Here is a 7,919-nt window from a genome sequence, read left to right as displayed (position 1 = left end):
GCGCCCTCCACTAGGAACAGCAGTTTCTCCTGCGCTTGCGCAGGCTAGAAGCATCCGGGGGCAGAAGAATGGGCGTGGCGGTGGGGAGTGACCCTGACGGCAAAGGCAAGGTCACAGGAGTGAAATGAATTGGAAAGGATTCGTCCATGTTCTTCGCTTCTGCCCTTGCCCTTTTGGCATCAGCAACATAAGCTCCAAAGAGTATTCACCATCAGAATCATAAACAATCTAATGGCCAGCAAAACTAGATAAGTTTGAAAAATGAATCCATCGGGGGTTGCTATACATGTACTCATTCATTCAGTTAATGTTAACTTCTCAGAAACGCCTTCTCTGACGTCTATTTAAACTTACCTCCCCTTTATTTCCTACTCCATAGTCTTGCAACACTTATCATTGTCTGAAATTTATCTTTTTGTTTCCTCCACCAGAATGTAAACCCCGTGAATCCAGGAGCCGGGACAGCCTTTGTTCCGTGTATGTTCAGTGCCTGGCACATACTAAGTGCTCAATAAATATTTATTGCATAAATGAAAAATTACTTAAGTGATTACCAGGCTACAGGTTATTAGAGGCAAAAAGAAAATGGCACTGTCTTCAACCCTTCAGTCCCAGCTCACACATTCTATATCAACGCTTAGGCAGAGCCTGGTGCAGAGAATAAACTGAGAGTGGAGACTTGCAGTTCAATCTTGGCTCTCTTTTGTATCAAAATGATTCAGAAGTCATTTTTTCTTCTTCAGTTTTCAATTTTTGTATCTAAATCTAAGGATTACACTACTACCTGCCTCTCAGGGTTATTATTGAGCGTTAAGTGAAATTGATAAATTGATAAGATTTTTAAAAACTGTATATTGAAATACAAATGTTAGTTTTAATTAATATTGTCCTGGACTCAGCATGGTGCTAGAGAGGCAGTTTACAGAGCAGGAGGGAGCCTGGACTTTGGAGTCTAATTGACCTGGTCCAAATTTCACCTCTACCAATTATTAACTACGACTTCTTTGAACCTTAAACAAATGAGTATAGTAATGTCTACTTCATACTGTTGTTGTGAGAATTGAATGAAATGACATGCCTACCCAGCTTGGCACATGGAAATATAATACCAAATTGTAGCTTTTAGAGTTAAAAGAAACTTAAAAGTTGATTCTAACTAAATCCAGAAATTTTGATATTTAACCATAGAGACCATTTAGCAAGGGGACATTTTTTTCTTATTTTTAAAAAATTAATTAATTTTTGGCGGCATTGGGTCTTGATTGCTGTGCACGGGCTTCCTCTAGTTGCGGAGAGTGGCAGCTACTCTTTGTTGTGGTGCACGTGCTTCTCATTGCGTTGGCTTCCCTTGTTGCGGAGCATGGGATCCAGGGTGCGCGGGCTTCAGTAGTTGTGGCTTGTGGGCTCTAGAGCGCAGGCTCAGTAGTTGTGGCACACAGGCTTAGTTGCTCTGAGGCATGTGGAATCTTCCCAGACCAGGTATCAAACCCGTGTCCCCTGCCTTGGCAGGCGGATTCTTAATCACTGTGCCACCAGGGAAGTCCCTGATTTTTTTTTTTGAAGTGTAGTTTATGTACAATATTATATGTTACAAGTGTACAACATAGTGATTCACAATTTTTAAAGGTTATACTCTATAGTTATTATAAAATATTGGCTATATTCCCTGTGTTGTACAATATATCCTTGTAGCTTATTTATTTATCTATTTATTTATTTGTTTATTTATTGCGGTATGCGGGCCTCTCACTGTTGTGGCCTCTCCCGTTGCGGAGCACAGGCTCCAGACGCGCTGGCTCAGCGGCCATGGCTCACGGGCCCAGCCGCTCCGCGGCATGTGGGATCTTCCCGGACCAGGGCATGAACCCGTGTCCCCTGCATCGGCAGGCAGACTCTCAAACACTGCGCCACCAGGGAAGCCCCTAACTTCTTTTTTTTTAAATTAATTTTTATTGGAGTATAGTTGATTTACAATGTTGTTAGTTTCTGCTGTACAGCAAAGTGAATCAGTTATACATATACCTATATCTACTCTTCGTAGATTCTATCCCCATATAGGTCATTACAGAGTATTGAGTAGAGTTCCCTGTGCTATACAGTAGGTTCTTATCTATTTGAAATTTATTTTATTTATTTATTTTTGGCAGCGTTGGGTCTTCATTGTTGTGTGTGGGCTTTCTCTAGTTGCGGCGAGCGGGGGCTACTCTGTTGCGGTGTGCGTGCTTCTTATTGTCGTGGCTTCTCTTGTTGCAGAGCACGGGCTCTAGGCACGCGGACTTCAGTAGTTGTGGCATGAGGGCTCAATAGTCGTGGCTCTTGGGCTGTAGAGCGCGGGCTCAGTAGTTGTGGTGCATGGGTGTAGTTGCTCCGCGGCACGTGTGATCTTCCTGGACCAGGGATTGAACCTGTGTCCCCTGCTTTGGCAGGAGGATTCTTAACCACTGCACCACCAGGGAATTCCCTAGGTTCTTATCTATTTTATATATAGTAGTGTGTATATGTCAATCCCAATCTCCCAATTTATCCTTCCTCGCCTTTCCCCCTTGGTAACCATAAGTTTGTTTTCTACGTCTGTGACTCTATTTCTGTTTTGTAAATAGGTTCATTTGTACCATGTTTTTAGATTCCACATATAAGCGATATCATATGATATTTGTCTTTGTCTGACTTACTTCACTCATGTTCTAACTTCTTAAGTTAGATGCTGTGTTCGTTTTCTATTGCTGCCATAATAAATTGCCACAAATTTAGTGGCTTAAAAAGATACAAGTTTATTATCTGACAGTTCTGCAGGTCAGAAGTCCAGTAGGAGTGGCTGATATCCAGCTCTGAGTCCCCCAAGGTTGAAATCAAGGCATTGGCCCACTAGAAGCTTTGGGCGAGAAGTTACTTCCAGGCTCATTCAGGTTGTTGGCAGAATTCAAGTTCAGTTCCACATAGTCATAGGACTGAGGTTCACATTTCCTTGTTGTCTGCTGGCCACTTTTCTCAGCTTCTGGAGACTCTGCTAACAGTTCCCTGACTTCATCTTCATAAGCTGGCAGTGGTGGGTCCAGTCTTTCTCATGCTTCAAATTTCTCTGATCTCCTGCCTGCTAATCTCTCCTGCCTCTTCTTCTACCCCATCTCTCTGATGAAGTCTTCTACTTCCCTCTTCTGCTTTTAAGATTTCATGTCATTACACCTGACCTACCTGGATAATCCAGAATAATCTCCCTATTTTAATGTCAGCTGATTAATAACCTTAATTCCATCTGCAAAACCCTTTCATAGCAGTACCTAGATTAGTGTTTTGATTAAATAAGCAGCAGACAGGAATCTTGGGGGAGACCTTTAGAATTCCGCCTGCTATAGAGGCTTACTTCTTTCATTGTTACCCTTTCGTATTCATTACCATAAGCATTGGACATCATCCTTTTTTTTTCGGCTGCACTGGGCAACATGCAGGATCTTAGTTCCCCAACGAAGGGATCAAATCCGTGCTGCCTGCAAGAGTCCCCCCGTCCCCACCAAGCATTTAAGTATGAATTTCCTTTTGAGCACTGCTTTAGCTCACAGCTTCTAATATGTTCTTCAATAGTTAGGAATTTTGGGTTTGATTTCTTCTTTGACCAAAGATTTGTTTGAGAGAACTTTTTGTTATCTTAGTGGCAGTTTTCGTTTTACCTCCCGGATAGTATTCATTACTAGTTTTATTGTTTTGTGTTCAGAGAATGTTGACTTTTCTATTTATACTTTTTGAAATTTTATCTATAAATTGATTTATTTGCTTTGTGACTTAATATATGAGTGATTTTTGGGTGTTCCATGAGCATTAACAAAGGACATTTTTCTTTTCAGGTTTAAATGTTTTGTGTGTGTATGTGTGTGTGTATTTTAGTTTTTGTCCACTTGATCAAAGAAAAGTGAAATAAAATCTGCAATATTAATGTGTATCTGTCTAATTCTTCTTGCATTTCCAGTAGTCTTCTCTTTATAATTGTTGATACCATGTTATTTGGTATAGAGAATTGGTTAACTACTAGAGCTTCATTGTATATTGCACCCTTTCGGATAGTTTGTCTTGTTAAATGCTTTTGGCCTTGAATTCTACCTTATCTCATGCTTAGACTATAGTCCTTTATATCCTTCTGTGTGCATTTACTTAGTCCTTGTCTGCTCTTTCTATCTTTCTCTCTTTTTTTCTTTTGTCCGCACCCACCGAGTCCTAACCACCGGACTGTCAGGGAATTCCCCCTTTCTTTCATTTTTAATCTTTCTTGGTTACTTCATTTTAGGTGTCTGTTTTATATGCCATATACTTGGTGGGTTTTGTTTTGTGATTCAAACCTGAAAATCTAGTCATTCCACTGTGTCCATGGGGTCCGCATCCGTGGATTCAACCAACTGCTGATCAGGTTCAGGGATTGAAATTTTCTTTTAATAGATGAATTCAGCCAATTTACATATCTTGATATGACAAATACTTTTGGTCATAGTTTTGTCATTATGCTTTAAAATTTTTTTCCAACATTAAAAAAAGTGTTTACAACTTTAAAAATAGTTTTTTGTTGATAGCTTAAAAATAAAATTTTATGATATGAACTATTTCTTTTTGAGTGTGTGTAGGTATATTTGAAAGGTTTCTGTTGTATATATAGTGGCTATTTCGGTGACCACAACTTATATACCTTATTCTCTCTTTATTAGGCAGTATCTATTCAGTCCATACTCTGAGCACTGTTGAAATAAATTTTTATTCACTTCTTTCCCTTCCCTATCTCCATCATCTTCCTGCCTTCCAGGTTCCAGTTAATTGTATTCTTGTATTTCACAGTGTTCACACATGGTATGTCTAAGTGTTCATATTTATAACTTTAAATATACTTATTACTTGATTTATCAACTTTACATATCTTTTTATGAAATCAGCATCATGACACTCACACTACTTTTCACCTTTACTCCTCTTTCTCAACTATTATTATAAGTGTAATTAACATATTGCAGGTTTGGGAATTCCTTGGCAGTCCAGTGGTTAGGACTCTGCACTTTCACTGCGGAGGGTGTGGGTTCAGTCCCTGGTTGGGGAACTAAGATCCTACAAGCCACCTGGCCAAAAAACATATTGCTAGGTTGATATTTTCATTCCATTTTATAATAAAAGACATTCACTTTTTTTTTTTTTTTGCGGTACGCGGGCCTCTCACTGCTGTGGCCCCTCCCGCTGCAGAGCACAGGCTCCGGACGCGCAGGCTCAGCGGCCATGGCTCACGGGCCCAGCCGCTCCGCGGCATGTGGGATTTTCCCGGACAGGGGCACGAACCCGCATCCTCCGCATTGGCAGGCGGACCCCCAACCCCTGCGCCACCAGGGAAGCCCAAGACATTCACATTTTTAAAAGTCCTAAGATTAGAATAAAATAAAATGGCTTTCATATTCTCTATGAGTCCTTTTGGTGAGGTTGTCTCCATTCATCCCTCGGTTGACTAAAGTTCATTTTCTAGTAGATTTTTAAAAAAAGGATCATAGGGTACTTCCCTGGTGGTGCAGTGGTTAAGAATCCGCCTGCCGGGCTTCCCTGGTGACTCAGTGGTTAAGAATCTGCCTGCCAATGCAGGGGACATGGGTTCGAGCCCTGGCCCGGGAAGATCCCACATGCCGCGGAGCAACTGAGACCGTGCACCACAACTGCTGAGGCCCGCGCGCCTAGAGCCCGTGCTCTGCAACAAAAGAAGCCATGACAATGGGAAGTCCGCGCACTGCAGCGAAGGGTGGCCCCCGCTCGCCACAACTAGAGGGGTCCCGCGCACAGCAACGAAGACCCAACACAGCCAAAAATAAAAACAAACAAATAAATAAATAAATAAATTTTTTTAAAAAAAGAAAAAAAAAAAGAATCTGCCTGCCAATGCAGGGGACACGGGTTCCTGGTCCGGGAAAATCCCACATGCCATGGAGCAACTAAGCCCAAGAGCCACAACTACTGAGCCTGTGCTCTAGAGCCTGTGAGCCACAACTACTGAAGCCCGTGCGCCTAGAGCCGGTGCTCCGCAACAAGAGAAGCCACCGCAGTGAGAAGCCCACGCACCACAACAAAGAGTAGCCCCTGCTCACCGCAACTAGAGAAAGCCCGCGCACAGCAACAAAGACCCAACACAGCCAAAAATTAATAACTAAATAAATTTTTTTAAAAAAAAGGATCATGGAAAATACATTCCTTCACTATATGCATGTTAAAGATTTTAATCTTTTTGCCTGGATGCCTTAATTTCACCTTGAATTTCAATACCTTTATGAAGGCATGTCTTAGTGCAGTTTATTTTTGTTGTTATTGTTAATTTTTCTGAGAGAAGGTGTGATCTTTTAATATGCAGATTTTTAAATGCTGGTAGATTGAATTATGTCTTTGTTTTACAATTTAATACTATGTTTTGAATATTCTATTTATATAATTCAAAAATAAAAACTTATATGAAAGGTGAGGACTGTTAATAAAAGTAGGTTGTAAAGCAATGTATACAATATGACCTCATTTAACGAAAATTCATTTTTTAAAAAAGAAAAAGATCTGAAAAGATTAAAAGTAATTTGTTAACTATGATCATCTCTGGTGATAGCAATATTGTGTTTTTATTTCCTTATTTTTGCTTAGCTGATTCTCTAATTTTCTATAATAAACCTGTATTGTTTTACAATAGTAAAAGGCATGAGGGGAAATCCTTTCCAGGGCTTTCGGAAAGGCTTTCCTAGCCATCACCGGTGATGTCATGCAGACAAGGGCTCCTGATACAATACGATGAGAAGGGCATTTGGCCTCTGTGACATTCTTTCCAAAAACCCATAACACCAATCAAATCATAAGCCCAATTTGAGGACTATTCTACAAAATACCTAACCGGTGCTCTTCAAAACTGTCAAAATCATGAAAAATAAGGAAAGACTGGGAAATCATCACAGACCAGAGGATACCAAAGAGACATGACAGCGAAAAGCAATGTGATGTCTGGATTGGATCCTGGTATAGAAAAAGGACATTAAAGGGAAAACTGGTGAAATTCCAATGAAGTCTGGAGTTCAGTTCATAGCAATGTACCAATGTTTTGTTGGTTGTGATGTATGATAGCATTAGGGGAAACCGAAACTGAGTGAGGGGTATATGGGAACTCTGTCATATTAACTTTTCTGTAAATGAAAAATTATTCCAAAATAAAAAGGTTATTATTTTTAAAAAGGTTATTTTTAAAAAGAAGAAGAAGAATAAAAGACACATAGGAACAGATGTTCTTTCACTGGGTGTTGTTGGATCTGGTGGTTGCCTGGGTCTGCTACAGCCGTACAACTAACAGAGCAGAGTTCACTTTGAGGACAAAGTTGGCACCGAAGGTGACAGAGATGGAAGATGATAAGGCCTGAATCTTTGATGATGCCAGTGAGCTGCTAAATAAATTAAGCAGTCTTGGAGCTGCCCTACATCTGGACTTCTTATTTGTATGAAGCAGTAACTGTGTTTTGTTTGAATTTTGTTTTTCCTCCTGTGGACTGTGGTTGAAATCATTCTAGTTAGGAAAGGCAGTTGGGAGACTTCCCTGGTGGTCCAGTGGGTAAGACTCCGAGCTCCCAATGCAGGGGGCCTGGGTTCGATCCCTGGTCGGGGAACTAGATCCCACATGCATGCTGCAACTAAGAGTTCGCATGCCACAACTAAGAGACCGCAGGCAGCTGAGTAAACAAATTGGTGCACTGAAGTGTTTCAGGTGCTGAGGTCAAAGTCTCCAGGAGGCAAAGGAAGGACTGGTGAGCCCTGCCCAGGAAATGGCACCTAGAACAGTTTTGCAGAGTGGGCTACTATTTGGGCTGAGTCTTGAAAGGTGGCAGGTGTTTGCTAAGTAATGAGGTGGGGGGTGTGGGAGGGAGCTGGGAGGGGCAGTTAATGTTCCA

The 7,919-nt window shown here is 41.0% G+C and overlaps 1 long non-coding RNA gene across 1 annotated transcript; it reads left to right on the top strand.

The window, feature by feature from the left end:
- Window positions 1-8: 8 nt before the first annotated feature.
- LOC137230202 (uncharacterized) lies at window positions 9-7,451 on the top strand. Its single transcript, XR_010946040.1, has 2 exons — window positions 9-477; window positions 7,214-7,451. It is a non-coding gene; the product is annotated as an uncharacterized lncRNA (long non-coding RNA).
- Window positions 7,452-7,919: the final 468 nt, after the last annotated feature.

This window comes from Pseudorca crassidens, chromosome 9, assembly GCF_039906515.1.
Source record: "Pseudorca crassidens isolate mPseCra1 chromosome 9, mPseCra1.hap1, whole genome shotgun sequence".
Taxonomy (NCBI): Eukaryota; Metazoa; Chordata; class Mammalia; order Artiodactyla; family Delphinidae; genus Pseudorca; species Pseudorca crassidens.
Note: the sequence above shows the minus strand (reverse complement) of the source record. Positions and strands in the feature narration are given on the sequence as shown.